This window comes from Lagopus muta, chromosome 1, assembly GCF_023343835.1.
Source record: "Lagopus muta isolate bLagMut1 chromosome 1, bLagMut1 primary, whole genome shotgun sequence".
Lineage (NCBI taxonomy): Eukaryota > Metazoa > Chordata > Aves > Galliformes > Phasianidae > Lagopus > Lagopus muta.
In genome coordinates this window covers 20250178-20266855 of record NC_064433.1, presented here as the reverse complement: position 1 = coordinate 20266855, position 16678 = coordinate 20250178, and the positions used below count along the sequence as shown (strand labels likewise).

The 16678-nt window shown below is 41.0% G+C and overlaps 1 protein-coding gene across 4 annotated transcripts in view; it reads left to right on the top strand.

Annotated features, from left to right (window-relative positions):
- The window catches only part of PLXNB2 (plexin B2), a 248050-nt gene that overhangs the window by 61191 nt on the left and 170181 nt on the right, over positions 1–16678 (top strand). For 3 of the 4 annotated variants that reach the window (XM_048934511.1, XM_048934604.1, XM_048934688.1), the window contains exon 3: positions 14925–15104. The gene's annotated coding sequence lies outside the window, so the exon portion shown is untranslated. The remainder of the gene's footprint in view (positions 1–14924; positions 15105–16678) is intronic. The other variant, XM_048934711.1, reaches the window with a different exon arrangement.

Sequence of the window (16678 nt, the reverse complement as noted above, 5' to 3'; positions counted from 1 at the left end):
ATCATTATTGTTAACAAGTTGAGAAAAATCTGGGTACAGATTGGGAAGCGGCATTCAGGAATGCCTAAGTTAATTATTATGATCATTAAGGCTGTTGGTAGTTGGACCCTGCGTGGTCCTTTGCAGTTCTTGTAGATTTACCAGCCGTAGCTCTTCTGAAATTTCACATTTGCTTGGTAACAAACACTGAGAAAAGCCCTATTGTCAGGCAACTCAGAACAATGCAAATCTCGTCCTGAGAGAAGTGATATTTCATTACTTACTGCCTAGATAAGCTTGTAAAACAAATTTAATTACATGCAACAGACAGGCTGCTGACCTCCACTTAAAATCCCATGTACACAGAGTGACCCATGGGTCTGACCTGAGACTGCAAGAAAAAAAAAAGGCCTAAGTTGCCTCTTGTATGCCACCAAAGAGCTGCTGCACTTTGTGCTCTCCCTGGGGGAACAGATGGATTTGCTGCTTGCCCCACGGTCCTGACAGAGAAACCAAAAGAGAAATTCAACCAAGGTAGAAGTTGAGATGAGTCAAATTGCTTCTGACCACAAGAATACTGATTTCAGGGCTCGGCTGAACAAATAATGCTGTGCTTGATCTGCCAGTTCTTATATTCTCATATCCCCCTAAATGTTAATTACTTGTGACTTTGTTTTCATACTGTTGCGTAATGAGAAGCCTTCTGTTGAATTACAGTGATGAAGATGGATAGTTTAACTGCTGAAAGTCTCTCATGACAAGGAATTGGATTTAAGTCTTCAAGTGTCTGTATGAGTTGGTTGTGCTTTTACCTTAGAGCTGTAGGATTGTATTGCATTACAATTTATAATGAAATAAGCACAGCTGCCTATGAGGCACATCCCTATGGGCCATGCACAGTCCACTCACTCAGAGCTTGCTGTGGAATTGGGCTGAAAATGAGAGGAAGGTTGTTTGCAACTTGCAAAATAGATATGCAATATCTTTTTAGGGAATTAAGTAAGCAAATGCTTCCTGGAAAGTGCATTGTGTACAGAAGTGGAATGAAAACCTTGCCACAAATGCCGGAGAAAAGCGAAGTCCTCAAGAGAGTGGCCTGGGAGCAGGATTACATTGTTGCAGAGATACACAGATAGCAGCAGATAGTTGCAAACAGGCTTCTGTGCTTTTTGCCATTGTTTTTCTCTGACGTTCAGACCTCCAGCCAATTCCAGAAGGCTTCCACTGCCCAGCCCAGGTGGATGCAGCTGGGCAAGCTGCAGCTTTTACCCCTTTGAGGAGAGGTTTTGACCCTGTGCTGAAACTGCAGCCCACAGCGGGGTCTGTCAAGAGGACATCTGCTGGGCTGCTGCTTTTTGCCACTCAGTGGGGAGACATAAACAGCCACCAACTGCAGTTTATGTTACAACGAGGCTCTATCATAAATGCTGGCCAACCTCAGTTTATACTGAATCAATGTACAGAGCTTACTATTACATTTTGGTATGAAATTACCCAGCGATGTATGCCTAGCCTGAAAGATGAGAGCTGCACGCTGGTGTCTTAGATGTTTGCCTGTCCTTGTAACTAACTGCATTCCAGGAATGCATACACAGTGAAAAAGAGATACGGCTCAGTGAGGTACCATTGGAAGCACTAGCATACTAGCACACCTGTGCATAAACAAAGGAAAAATATGTGTATTATAAAGAAATACATATAAATACAAGAAACTGCAGCCTTTTCTCATCATCGTGTAGTGTGTCTGTGTCCTTGTATGTATGTGTTCCCCGTAAAACACAGTTTTCTTTTCCCCATGTTAAAATGTTGATCAGAGCTCCCTGTACTTCGCTACCGAAGACAGAGATGTGTGTTATTGAGAAACCAAATTGAACAATAAAATATATATTCCTCACAGGGAAGTTAAGAAACTTTATAGATCATCCTCTGCAGAGATTGCTCATTTTTACAAGGAGGCAAGAATAATTGTGGTGCTGCTTACTGAGGGAAAATAACAAATCTGCTTCTCATAGAAACAAAGTTAGATGGACTTTCAGGGGAAAATAGTGCAGCAGGAATATACTGCTACCATTTTTGAAAGCCATACATGGCAGACCAGTGCTGCATCTGAAAGTTTATGCTTGGTATGTCCATAATTTTTGTATTTGCCTTTTATTTCTCTCTTTAACAAATTCAAATAAGCTCTGCAGAAGATTCTGCTGTCAAGACTGGGGAAGGTCATGCAACACCTTAATTTTCCAAATTACGGAATGTTCTGAAATGCTTGCAGAGGGATCCCAGCTCTCACTGAAGTAATTAGGAAGGCATGATGCAATTGTTTCTTGTTGAAGCAGAAGCCTTCCAAAGAGCCATGAGGACTCCCTCGTTGTTAAAGGTTGCTTAAACCCTCGGCCACGGGGCTGTTGTGTTGTATCCAAGTGGTTGGATCTCGGTGACAAACAGACTCACCAGACCCCAAGTTGCTGTGCTCACAGGGCTGCTGCTCAGCTGTCCTTTTCCGAATTCTTAGGAGGACCAAGCACTGTACAAGGAATGTGAAGCTTATTTATTTTATTGCTACAAAGGATATAAATACCATTAACAGTCTTCTACTTAATGAATCAGAAACTATTTATTTTGGCCAGCCTACATGTTGTCGTTGTCCTGCTTCCTTCTGGAAAATTTTGGCCTGTACAAGAGTTCAATTGTAGGAGGAGCATCCTTGCTGACTGCTGAGAAGGGCAGTAAAAATCTGCAGAGCTATCTTCACTTGGGTTTTAGAAGGAAGTAGGTTATGAAGTTGGTGATTTGTGCTATATATTTCTTGTTGTTAGGATTGCAATCAATTTGCATTTTTTAAAGAACATAGTGAACTCGGTGTTCCCAGGTGCTGTAAATAGCGCTGCTCTGCTTCTATTTGCCTGCCCTCACTGCACAATGTATTTAGTGGTGCTGGTCCTTTCTCTATGAAAAATATTTTCAGAAAGTGTTGTTTTGGTTTTACTTCAGAAAAAGGAATGCTAACAGGGAAGTTTTCACAGGCTGTCCACGTAGAAAATGTCAATGAACATCTTGTGTCTTTTCTCAGAAGCTTGCAATTATTGTTTTAGGCTTTGCTTTCTTTCCTGAATACATTTATCTTGAAACACCAATTGTTTGCTCTCCTCGCAGCTACTTTCACCCTTTTGACTACTGAGGCATAGGAAGGATGTGTTACAGCCATCCAAATGCAGATGCAATATTCACTTGTTCTGTCAACATTTCTTTTATTGTCTTTATAGCTATGTACACCGAATCTTCCATGGGAGCGGGGAGGTATTGTTCCTCCTACCAAGTAAACAGAAGTTGTGTATTTTTTCTTTCCCTTAATAAAGCACAAAAGACTTGTTGAACCATGTCTTCCCCAAAGCGTGCATGGCCAGTTCTTTAAAAACCATTTTGTGGCAGCGTAGATGCAAGCATTTCTGTGCTACCTCTGCACACACCAGTAGCTGAGCTAAAAACCTGACCTGAATAGATATGTGCCAGAACTGTGCCACCAAAGACTGGGGCTAAATAGTGGAAACAGATGAGGGCTTTCATTATCTGTTTTCTTTCTTTGTTCTTTTAATAAATCTTAATTTACTCTAATATCATTACCTCTCGATTACCCAAAAGCTTCTTTAACTGCACCATTACTGACAAATACTGGAAATTGTAGAGAGGCATAACTAACTAAATAAACACATGTAATTAAAGCAGTGGAAGATCTGTGCTCCTTCTCGTATAGGATATTATGGCATGAAATATCTTTGTAGGCACATTTCATCTCTTTTTTTACATCGTGCTCAAAGCAGATTCTCCAGCAGCAAGCTTGTATTTGTTATTGATTTTGTTTAATTTCAACTTTGGACCCAAGCTGTTTAAACAGATTACTCCCTGCTTTTATCTGAGTCCACTTCCTCGTGCTTTCATCAAAGCAAAAGAGATTATTTGACTTTCTGTCTCCTAATGCAGTATTGCACGAGAGTCATATGCTGTGACAGCGATGCGTTTGCAGCAAGGAATGGCCATGCTGTTTGCACGCAAGTTCCTTGTAATTGTTCCCTGGCAAAGCAAAAGCATCTCTTTCTTATTTATTTGGAGGATATTTATTTATTCATTACAATAATATTTATTCTCTAACTGAAGCTAATAGATTTCAGCACAAGATTAGGTGAGGCTATGTTTGAAGGATCGTAATAATGTGCGGTCATGACGTGTGTACCCTGGCAGTAATGCTTTGCCTTAAGCAAGAGATTCTTTGCTGGACATGCAGTGTTTGTGAGCTGGTTAATACTTGGCAAGAGGAGGACACCTCTTCAGACTGACTTGTAGTGCAATTCTGAGAATTCAACAGGTTTTCTTCTATGATCCCTTTGCATAATATTTATGAGAAAATTAAGGTTGAAGTAGTGCATCAACTACCTTCTCAGTTGAATCTATGGAAAATACTTGGAAGTATTTCCGATAGTTCCTATAGGAACATACAGAAATCCATCCAAATTTATGTTTCAGTATTGCAGGAACAGGTGGCTGAGAGGTGTAGAATACAGGTCCCCTCACTCAGGGTAACAGGCACAATCAATATGGACAGCAGCAGATGCTATGGAGTCACAACATCGTCAGCGCCTGTAGCGCTGGCAGGTTGCACTTGCATCTGTTTCTCTAGGCTTTCTTTGTGCTCCAGGCTGAATAGGTGAGGTGGTAAAAACACTTTCCGCAGGTTCTGAAAACACTTTTTCCTAAGGAGGATATATTCTGCCCTCATTTAAGATGTGGAAAGAGGACTTCAAACAGCAGCAAATGACAGCTCTGAGACACAATCCCAATTCACAGTTGAGCAACCAGAGAAACCCTTCCAGGACTTTCACGCAGAAGGCATATGACTCCTCATGAGCCATGCAGATGTATTAACTGCTTGTTGCATTTGGATTTTCCTTTGCATTGTTTCTGTTTTGAACAAACAGTGCTTTACATTGAGGCCTCGGTCATCGCAGGCTCTGTCCTTAACATGGAGAGAGCAGAGTTGCAGGTGATCTCAGCTCTTTGCATAAACCACAGAAGCCCACCACAAAGTCCTCCTTCGAATGTGGGTCAGGGATACCTCCCAGAGAGAGGGACCTGGACAGGGCCCAAATGAAGGAGGAAAGCACCCAGCAACAGCAGTCACAATGCACTCAGGAATGGCAAAGGAATAAAAGCATTCTTGCCTGTTTAAATTTTTCATGTTGTTAGCTGCTTAAAAAGAGCTGCTGGAAATGATTGTGGCACTTGAAACTATTGAAGAAGTGGTTTGGATACAACTGAAACTCAAATATTAATTGATTGCATTTCCGTGGGAAAATCAGTGCAAGGCTGAAGCTACTATACTTCTAAACGATTACATCTCTAGGCCATTGCTAAGCTGTTTAAAGCCTAACCTCTGGACATACTACAGTCTTATTTGCAACCTTAAACCAGCTGTGCAAATAATTCTCTACTGGAAAAGGTCTGTTGCAACATTTGTGCAGGTATTAGCACCAATGCACTTGTAATAGTAAATTATTTTTTCATAATTATGTATTTCAAAGGCAAGATACAGATTTTAAAATACTAATCCTAAAATTAGAATGTTAAGTCCTAACATGGCTCCTGAATTCACAGAATGGCTGAGGTTTGCAGGGACCTCTGGGTCTGTTTTTCCAGCCTCTGCTCCAGCAGGAACACCCAGAACAGGGTGCCCAGGCCCACATCCAGGCATTTGAAGATCTCCATGGAGGAGACTCCACAGCCTCTTGGCAACCTGTGCACCATCACCTGCACAGCACAGAAGAGCTTTCTCATGTTCAGATGACACTTCTTGTGTTCCAGTTTGTGCCCATTGCCTCTTGTCCTGGCACTGGGCACTGCTGGCTCTGTCTTCTTTACACCTTCCCTTTAAGTATTCATAGACATTGATGAGTTCTCCCCAATTCTCCTCTTCTCCAGGCTGAACAGGCTTCAGCTCATTCAACCTTTCCTCAGAGGAGAGCTGCTCCAGTCCCATCATCTTCTGGCCCCACATTGGACTCTTTTCAGGATGTCCATGTATCTTTTGTCTTGGAGAGCCCACAGTTGGACACAGTACTCCAGGAGTGCTGAATAGAGGGGAAAGGTCTCTCCTCAACCTGCTGGCAGTGCTTTGCTTTATACATCACAATACTATCAGCTTTTTTTTTTTTTTTGTTTTTTTTTTGTAGCAAGGGCACACTGCTGGCTCATGTTCAACTAGTTGTTCACCAAGCCCCTCTTTTCTGCAGACTTGCTTTCTAGGTGGTCCCAGGCATGTCCTGATGCTTGGGCTTGTTCCTCTCCAGATGCAGGACTTTGCACTTCTCCTTGTTGAATTTATTGAGGTTTAATTGCTGTTATTTTGGAAAATGAACAAGTTTGGAAGTGGTCAGGGTTTTTACTGGCCAAATTAGAATTGATTCAGTTAATCCCAAGTAACCTGTGTTAACACTCCCTAACACTTCTGTTTACTGAGGGTTTTTGCATGTAAGCTAAGAATGAGGAAAGAATGGACCTGCAAGGCTTTTCATGTGAGTATTGAGGGTTTATATATTTTTGGTGTTTTTTCATGACACTTAGTAGTGGAATTATCATGAATGGTGATTACATAATTATCTGAGTTGACTCATTTTATGATACAGCAGCCTACCTTTCTTTTTTTTGGTAAAAATATACTCCCAAGTGTAAGCCTTTCTCTATCATGAATGCCTTGAATTTTATTAAAATCTGACCTCATTTAAGTACACCGTTAGTATTAAAATAGTACATCCTAAATCTCAATCACTTAGAAATTGTCTGTGCCTAAGAAGATGAAATGAGAAACTCACCAATTAGTATGAAAGTCTGAGTAGAGCAGAAAGTGACTTCAAAGAACTTGATTATATATTTTGGGTTTTTTATATATATATATATATATTTTTTTTTTTTTTTTCTGAAGTACTTCCAATTTGTAGAAAACTTTAAACACTGTTTTAGCACAATATTGGAACACATGAAGTTTCTTTATTATTGGTGTGCAAACCAAAAGTAAAAAGAACATTTAAAATCATTTTAAAACAAAAAAAATCTGTTTAGTTTTTAAAGATGAAAGGACTGAAAATGCGAAGTCTTTGTCTGCTGGCACTCTTCTGCTGAGCTATTGCTTTCTTTAACATACGCTGTAGGCTGGTGTTTTATCCAGCATTTCATCATATTACCCAATCTTTTTTGAAGGGCAAGCCTTTTAATAATGTTTTGTGTCTATGTCAGATCGTCTCTACTTGTTTTTGTGGGATGTTTGGGCCCATCTTGTGATCAGATGGTATCAAACACCTTGTACAGAGCCCAATAAAGCTCTAATTCCCCACCTCCATCAAGCTCAAGAGACTGAAACCTCCTCTGCAGAAAGCTCCCACCATCACGTGAGGGGCATCCCTGACAGGGGCTGGTTTAGTCCCTTGGTTATATCTAGTAGTAGCTGGCATTTTCAGCTTCAGCTCCTCCTGATTTGTGTTTACAACATCTGGCTACCAAAAATGTTTTAATAAAATAGCATTAGAATGGAGAGTCACATGCTGCATAATGGCTAGCACAGAAAGAAAGCAAACATTGTATGCTCTTGTGTGCAGTGTCCTTGTGCTGTACTCTGATGCAGTTTTAAGTTTGGGTAGTTTGGGTGATTTTTTTTTTCTTTTCACATTTCCTAATTTCTGCAGAAATTTAAGCAACACTGGGACTTGTTTTGGCCATTGTGCAAGGGGCACTTAGTGAGTATTTCAGACTTAAAGCTTTTGATTATACCACCATATAATGATGATGTCAGTAGGATGTCTTATCACTGCTAAATGTCCTGCACATCAAAGCAAATGGCATATTTTTGTATCACCACATGTATAAATATTGGTGCAGTGATGGCAGTTTCCAAAGTAAGTGCCAGTGGAAAAAAAAGTGTATAAAAAACCACTTTGGAGCTGTAGGTCCAAAAATGCATAGTAAGGCAAAAACGTGGATAAACCATTCCACTGGTGAGGGTATAAGTGAGAAGCAGACTGGGGAGCAAACCTACGGTCTCAAACTCAGCTGTGGAAAAGGAGGAAGCCCAGATGTATTTCTTTAAAAAGGAGAGGAAAACCTAACTCTCTTCCATCTCATGCTCCATCAAATTCCTCACCCCTTTCCTTTTTTAAACCTCTGCAATTGTTGGAAATTATTATTTTATGAAAAAATGCAAATGCAATTATATGTAATGAGCAAATTATGTAATTTGCAAAGGCAGAATAAAAGACATTATTGAAATCAAAAAATCACTTTTCTATCAACTCCAATGTGTTTTCCCCATATCTCCAAAATGGCAGGGAGTGAGGTGAGCATGAAAAAGCTGCTGCTGCTGTTCCCAGCTGCAGATGTGTCAATGGAGATAAATTTCAGTGCCTTTCTGGAGTACCGGTTTGTGTACACCTTACATTCTGCTTCACCAAAAACAAACCCTTCCAAGGTGTTGTCTGTTCCCTCAGCTAGCTTTGGAGATTTCGCAACGTGTTTGTACAGTCAGATTGAAGGCCTATGAGACTAAATAAAAACAGCCACAGCTGCTGTAAAGGGCCACTTCTCTTTGCCTTCCTTTTGGAGGAGCAGAGGTCAGGGGTATACATGCATTTTTGTCGTCATCCAGGCCTCTGGGCTGCACAGGGGCTGCTGGAAGACAGAATTCCTCCTTGACTCACTCCTTTTTTTGTGTCCTGCTAAAAGCTGCTTTTGCTCACAAATTGCTCTTGCTTATTTGGTTTTGTGTGAATGCCTATGAGATCCTCCTGGTTCCCTGGTTCCTCCAGGGTAGGGCCCTGCACGCTTTTCTGTGCTGCGCTTCACGTTGTGCAAGTTACCTCAGGGTTATTGTAAAAGCAGTTTTCAGTTAAGTAACTGAATATGAGAAACTTTAAATAAAATGCCTTTGGAAACAGTAAATGACAAAGTTCTCTGAATGTGGTTTATGAGAGCCTTGCAGCCCAATCTCCTAAAAGAAGCGCCCACAATCTGGCTTTATAGCTGATACACAACTAGTTGGCAGACAAAAGCCTGGCTAGGATTTCAATTTACAACCTATGATACATAGAGTTCTCTCTTCCTTGTAATGCTTTAAACTGAAATTGAATTTTAAATTAACTTGACACTGTGCTATTTTCAAGCCAGATAAATAACCATGTTCCTTTTCTCTCCTTTCATAATATATTTGATATCTTACTATGGAACGTATTTCCTGAATTGATATTAATATTACACCTTTGCCTATCCTTATTTTCCTTAGAAAAAGTGTGAAACATAACTGCCTTACTGTAAGAAGTATTGTTTGTGCTTTGACAATTACACGGTTTTGTGGCTTAAGAATTTTGCAGTTTTAGTTTTGTTCACTGTAAAAATCTGTTTTATTCCTTTGCTTTTTCATATAACATTGATCAAACACTGGCCTTCAGAGTGACGTTTCCTTAGCTTGCATGTGTGTGATTTCCATTTGTTTTAATTCATCAGAGGGCCACGTTCTTCACTTTTGTACCCCATTTGCACCATGACTCAATGTCTCAATTCCCCCAGCTATGGATTTGGGAGTGGAATTACTTCTCTGAAGGTTGGGTGCTTTAAGCTGCTGGATTCACAGAGTACAGGTGTAAGTGATTGTGTAGCATGGCAGGTAGTCACAAATGTGGTCAGTGGTTAATCTGAAATCTGATAGCATAATCCTCTTTAACTTCTGATAGATCATACAGCCAGGAAGAATATTGCAAAAGAGCTGCCTTGTACAAGGAAAATAAAACAAACAAACCAAGAGGGGATTTTTTTCTAAGTATTCTAAAAGAAAAGCAAATACCCACATTTCTGAATGTATATATATACTTTGTGGAAAGGAAGACTTCTACTGTAGAATTGTTTGGTTTGGTTTTCTCTAATTCTCATGCTTGTACATGAACAAAACATTCTTATAAAACTGTTCATGGATCTTATACTGAAGGTCAGACAGTGACATAAGTCACGGTGTTTTGGCATGCTGGGTGTAATTTATTTCTCCTGTTCCTGGTGAAGAATCAGGCTAGCTCCATTGGTCAGTGTATGTACCTTGAAAATAAGATATCAGAGTGCATCCTCCCTCCCTCCTGCCTCAGGAAGATGTTCATTGAACAGTTTCCTTTTCATACTGTTTTGCTTCTCGCAAGGCATTAGCATTCTTGGAAGAATTTCACAGGCCCTGAGGCTTTGGTAATGATCAAGACAGGCAGAAGGAAAAATTACCAAACACATCCCCTGGTAGGCTGAGGGGTGGAATTTTAACAAGGGGCTTTCACAACCATTGTTTTTCTTGTTCACTCTTTCGCTATTCCTTCGCTAGCCAATACATTAGGACTCGAGAGCCTAACTCAACACTGTTTTTATTAACAAACATAATGAAACAATATTATGAGTATTTTGTTTCTTTGACTATACTGATGAGGGAGAAAAAGAAACTCTGTCTTAACTAGGACAAGAAGTTATGCAGAACTGCCTGACTTGGACACAGATTCCCTTCGGTACAGGAATGCCACACGAAATTGGAAACTTCTAAGCCAAACAACAAAGCCTGAGCTCCGTTGCTTTTCAGCGTCTTGTGTTTCTGTCATCTCTCCACTCCCTTTCCTTCCACTTCCACTCCCCTGAGGTATTCAAATGGAAGGATTGCTTCGAAGGTATTTAAACAAAGAAGGCATTCGGCAGCAGATGAGACTTCCTGAATCAAAAGTGTTTTCACATGCTCGGATCTTTCCCCAGAATGTAACTCACCATGCAGGAGAAGAAGTCCTGCTTAGTACTCTTTGAATTTAGTGGTCATCTTGGTGGGCATTGGCAGTGTGCATCTCTGGGGTGTGCACATGTGTATATTTAGGCATGTTTGTTTGAGTCTCAGCCAAGATATATGCCAAAAAGATTACACTTTATCTTTCATCCTGGGGAGAAGAGAGCCTAAATGGGTTTATCATGGGGTTTTCATTCACTCTGTCATTTCTCCCTTCTTTATCTTTCATTGCTAGACTTCTAATTTCTCCAGACAGCAGCGCACACCCCTGCAGCTGGCCCTGCATAATGATTCCCTCCTCCCTGACTGACATGAGGGCGGATGCATAAATCTCATGCCGTCAGGGTGCCTCCTTCGGCAGACACTCTTCCCTCTCCCCCCTTGAAAAATATCTGTCCCCTCTGCAGCACTCTCATTTACCACCTACCAGTGCTTCCCACTGAGCCAAGATGCTGCCTGTGACCATTATCCAGCCTATGCTAAACACTGGGAAACGGTTCTTTTCTGACAAAAACTGCAACCATTTTTTTCTTTTCCTAATGACAATTATTAGTGTAAATTGGAGCGCCTTCAGCGATTGTATTTGACACAAACATTATCCCATAAGGCAACTAACTCCTGTGAATAGCAAGAGCTGAGTAATGGCTTGTATTAGGAGCTGGAGCACTGGAGAAACAAGAATTTCAGTGGAAATAGTGGTCTTTAAGAGGTCTTAAGTTGGAGATCTCCATGTTCTCTGAGGCTCTGCATTAATTTAAAGTGATTCCTTTGAACCACTTTGAACCACTGAGTAAGGGCAGAGCTGTCAAATCTCGGGCTTCCCAGCTGCTGAATTCATCCAACATTTTGGCAGCTTATAAATCAAAGGGGACTTGAGAACTGTTTACAAAGTATTGTTTTGAAATCTCTCTTCCTAAGTCCTCCGTCCTCACTTCTGAGGGGGGGAAATATAACATCTGACTAAAAATCAAGGATAGTTTAAAGGGCAGGAATCTCTGTTCCTGTCTTCGAGATGAAAGCAGGCACTGGATGAATATGCAATATCAGACTTTTCTAGCAGCAGAGGGCTTCATAAAGGTCAGCATTTCTTCCAAGAGTGGCCACACAAGGTATGAGAATGCTTCAGTAGGTGTTCAGTGCTAGCTTGTCTGGTATTTGTAGTCAGTTGCTTTGAGAATTAAATGATATTTTCTCCAATTACAAGTATTTGACTGTTTCTTTGCTGCTATCCTTATGATGATTCATATTGCAGTTATTTTAAAGAGGCAGATAAACTGCAGTTGTTTATATACAAACAGAATATGGTATTGGATGCCAGAAACCAATCTCACTAATATTTGGCTGGCTAGGTTGCATCGTCGTTTCATGTTTTGGCTATCAGAGACAGCAAGCTTAAGATTAATTGAAATGAGTTTCTTTCTTTCCAAGTGTGCTCAATGCCAGAGATATTTTCTCCTCTGTAAATGCTGGCAATTGATTATAAAATGTCAGAGGTGTTAGCAGTGTCAGTGACCTTCATCTAGCCAGCTAGAATAATAGCTGAGACTTGCTTTAGGGCACGCTGCAGTCACTGGCAGGTGATTGTGGATTATAAGTGTAATGGTGCTTATTCCCCTAAATTTATTTGAAAAATGGCACTGAACACAAAAAAATAATAATGCTGTACTCTTCATGATCTTCTGGGTAAGCCTGGAAGGTGTGAGCAGCCTGGTCTGTGCCCTTTGCTGAGGAGTGAACAAAGCATCTTCCCTGCTGCTGTCTGTGGGCCAGTCTGTGAGCTGGTGTCTCTCCCATGTGCTCTGAGGCACTCTGTGTTCTTGGAAGTGCTACTGATGTGATTTGACCTGCATCCTTGCCACAGACCTACATGCCAGCTGCGCGTACAGCTCTCCTCAGGATTCCTAAATTTGACTTAGCTCCTCAACTGCTCTCACTAATATAATGAGCTTCGAAGCAAACGATAGGGAAGGTATTGAAGAAAAAATCCTCTGTTTCAAACAGTTCTTTTTAGACTCTGAGGCAAAGGCTCAACTTTAAAACAGGTGATGATGCTTTTTCTTTGAAATCATGTTGTTACAATAAAGCTGCAAATGTGCTGTATTGTGCCTGTGATTTTTGAAAAATGAAGGAAGAAAGGATGTGCATCTCCCTCCTGGTTAGTCCCAGCCTAGTGCTGTGTTGCGGGTGTTTGTCCTTTCTTGCCTCAGTGGCTTCAGCAGCAGTGATGGAGTTGGATGGGCAGTGTGTGTGGTGCTGGGACTAGGAGGGGAAGTATTTGAAATTCCTGAACGGAAACAAAGAGAAAGATAGAAAAGATGAGTATTAAGCTGTGAAGAGCAACACAAATTAGGCTGAACTTGAGGAGAACTTCCTCTGTGGCTTCTTCCATCTTAATGGTAGAAAAAATTATATTCTTATGTCTTGTCTTTATCGTGTCTTAGGGCTGGAATTCCTGAATTTTAATCCTTGGATAGCCTATCTTTTTAGTTATGTTTTTATTCCTCTCCAATGAGAGCTGGTACACAAAGAAACGGAACTTTTTGTATTACATGCCTTGGGTCAAGTATTATTCAAAATGCATACATATGATTAAGGATTTGGGAGAAAAAAAGTCACGAGCAAGTTGTCATCTGTGGGTCTCTTTGAAAAGTCAGCTCTTTGCTGCTCAGGAAGCCTGCCGACCAGTTCTGTGGTTCAGCCTGTGAAGGTCACCATGAGTCGGGCAGAGGTGCAGGAGCTGTGGGCTGTGCGACCCCAGTTTCTGGGGAACCGTAGGCAGGGAAGGGTGTGAGGTGTGCAATCCCACTCCTGCTGTAAATGGTTGTGACAGTTGTCACAACCCAGGTGACACTGGAGCTCGAGATGACTTTAAAAACTGTCCTGACTTCAGAATCACAGATAGAAAATGTATTCCTGTGAATGTGGCAGTTCTACAGTAGATACTGGCCCATTTTTCCCCCAGGCTCTTTCTCAGCACTGCCCAAGTGAGGGCCTACGATCTGTTCTCTTAGTTTTCTTACAGTGCTAGTTTTCTCTAAACGTGTTAAAGGCCTTTGAGTTTATGACACCTGAGAAGATACTTCTGCTAATTTAAGATTAAAAATACCTCCTTAAGAGATTTCATATGTAAAATTTTGATGGAATTGGACTGCCGGAACAAGGAGTTCAGAAAAAAATCACAGGATAACTTAGATTGGGAAAGGTCTACTGGAGGACATACGGTCCCACAAGGCCAAGTTGCTAAGAACACAGCATAGTATTTGGCGGCCTGAAAACTTAAGTACATGGTGGTGAGTGAGATTTTTGATAGAGAAAAAATGGAACTGTAATGCGTCTCCTTTGTCTTCACCTTTCAGAAGAGAAAAAAGGAGGGAGACAGGGGAAAAAATTCTTTTCTATGCATTCCCCTTTATTTTTAAATGGAAATAAAATTTTCATCAGGCTAAGTCTTACTTTCCATACTCAATTATTCCCCAGAAAGTTGAAATAAGTATAGATGTAGGCTTTTCAAGAATATGCTCCTGGAATTTAATTTCTGAAGTGAAAAGAAACTGCAAGGTGACATTGCTTTTAAAAATTGAGATTTAATAAAGGGCTTCATTTAGGCATCCATCCTTGAAAATGGATGGTGAACTACGTAGGGCTTGGGAGGGAAAAGGGGGAAAAAAGGAACACAAGAGAATGAGAGTAGATGAAAATACAAGGTAATTTAAGTCTTTGTTTAATGCCTCTGTTTGAAATTAGCACTGGTTTATTTGGTCGGCCAAGCATTGACAGCTCAAAGTCAAATTCTTATCATAAGTGTTCTTGCCACAGATGATGTCTAAGTAAGTTTATTGTGGACTTATCATTATCTTCAAGAAACATGACCCTTCCAAGGGAGAGCTAGAATGCTTTGTAAATAGCTTTCAAGGGCTTTGCATTTTCCCAAGATGTGTTGAGAGGGCACCTCTGCTTGGGAAAGGCCAAGTGAGAACCATGCTTATTGACAGCAGCAGTGTTAATGGCTTTCCCTTTGTATAAGGCTATACTGAATCTCTAGCAGTCAGTGCAAATGTCCATCATTGGGTCTTGAAGCCGAAGCATTGCATGCTAAGATCATTTTCTGTTGTTCCAGTTGAGAAGACTGACGGTGACAGCACAGGGCTCAGGTCTGGGGCTGGCCTGGTACCTTCAGAGCACAGCTGGACACGATTAAACCCAGACACCACTGTGTCCCTCTTGAAGACCCGGCAGAAGTCAGCTCGTCTCTCCCAAGCAGGGGGTACACATGCAATTCTAATGTGAGTTTTTTCAGGTAAGCTTGCTTTTTCTTTTAATACACTTGGCTTTTTTTAATGGGACATTATTGTTCTATTTTCCTCAGCAAATTTGTTGTTATTCTTCAAAACTTTCAAATGTTGCTGAAGCATATAATAAGTGTTTATTACTATTAATGGAGATAAAACTTTTAGGAGGCAATTTTGCAAGAGGCATTAAAGATTAGCAAAAAAAAAAAAAAAGAAAAGAAAAGAAAGAAGGAGCAGCTTGGCACAGGTTCTGTATTCATAAACCTATTTATAGCTGGTATGTTTGCTAGGAGAGCAGGTTTGTGCCGCTGCCAGCAAGATGCTCTGGCTGACTGCTGTGCTAGCGCTTGCCCTAATTTTGCACTTAGGTTCTGAGTCTCCCACTGGGACACTGAGCAGATGTGTGATTAAACTGAATCTCGAAGGTGTTCAGGTTTGACTGCATCTCTGTGGACAATCAGAGAGATTCGATCCAGTTCTTTTCCAGGACCTGTTCACATCGATTAGCCTACGTTGGCCTGACAGGATTCTCAGAAACTGGCTTGTAAAACCCCTTTGTCCAGCTAAGAGTTTTCTTTAAACTGAAGCATCCAAAGAGACCTGAAGTGAAGAATGACAGAGGGCTTACTCAAACATGGTCCTTGGTCTGTTCTTTAGCTGCTAATCAGTTTAAAACCATTTAGACTGCTTGTTGGGTACTGGTGACATTCCTGGAAGTGCTGCTGGAGTGCTCCTTCCAGTCTGGAACGAGGTTGGAGGAAGCATTTCTCTGGAATTGTCTCTGCAGCTGAAACGTCAGCCTTCCACTACTGGTAATAATTATCCACGGACTATACTTTTGGGAAGGTAGCACTTAGCCTTTACAGAAAGAGAAACACGTGTCTCCTGTCTGACACTGAAGCGAAACAAAACAATGGGAGAGGAAAATAAAATTTGCAAAGAGCCTTGTTAAGAAAACCGAGTGTATAATATCATTTAGCTGGCAACTGGCTGCATGCCAGTTTGGGAGTAGTTTTTGTTCTTTGGTTTTTGTTTTTTTACATGCTTCTTCTTTGTATGAAGTTTTTACTTTTGCTTGGAAACTATTGGGAAAGGGAGGGATCAAAATACAGCTTTACATGCATGTGAGCTGCAAAATGAATAACAATGAAGACAGCTGTTTTAAAACAAAAAAAATATTCCCTCCTACGCACATTCATTTATCTACCTAAAACCATGATTTCTCAAAATGTAGGGGAAAGCATGAAAATAGCTATTTAAGCTCACTTAGAAATATGCATGAGGGAAGACGAGTATCACTGAGGAACGTCCTGCGGAGGACGGGTGGATCTGCTAAAAAGGAATAATAGCAGAGCAGTTTCTGTAATTTTGCAATGAAATTTTAAATCAATTATGTGGATAACACAGGGTGTGCTCTGAGAATAGCCAGGAGCACTTTTCTGTGGGTGCAAAGGCCGCTGTGCCAGGATGGGGTGAGCGCTCCCACGACTGAGCCATGTGTTTGGCCACACGTCAGCTCCCTGCAGTCAGCCTTAGCGAGCTGCCTCCCCAATGGAAAAGGCTTCCAAAACTGCACAAAGGC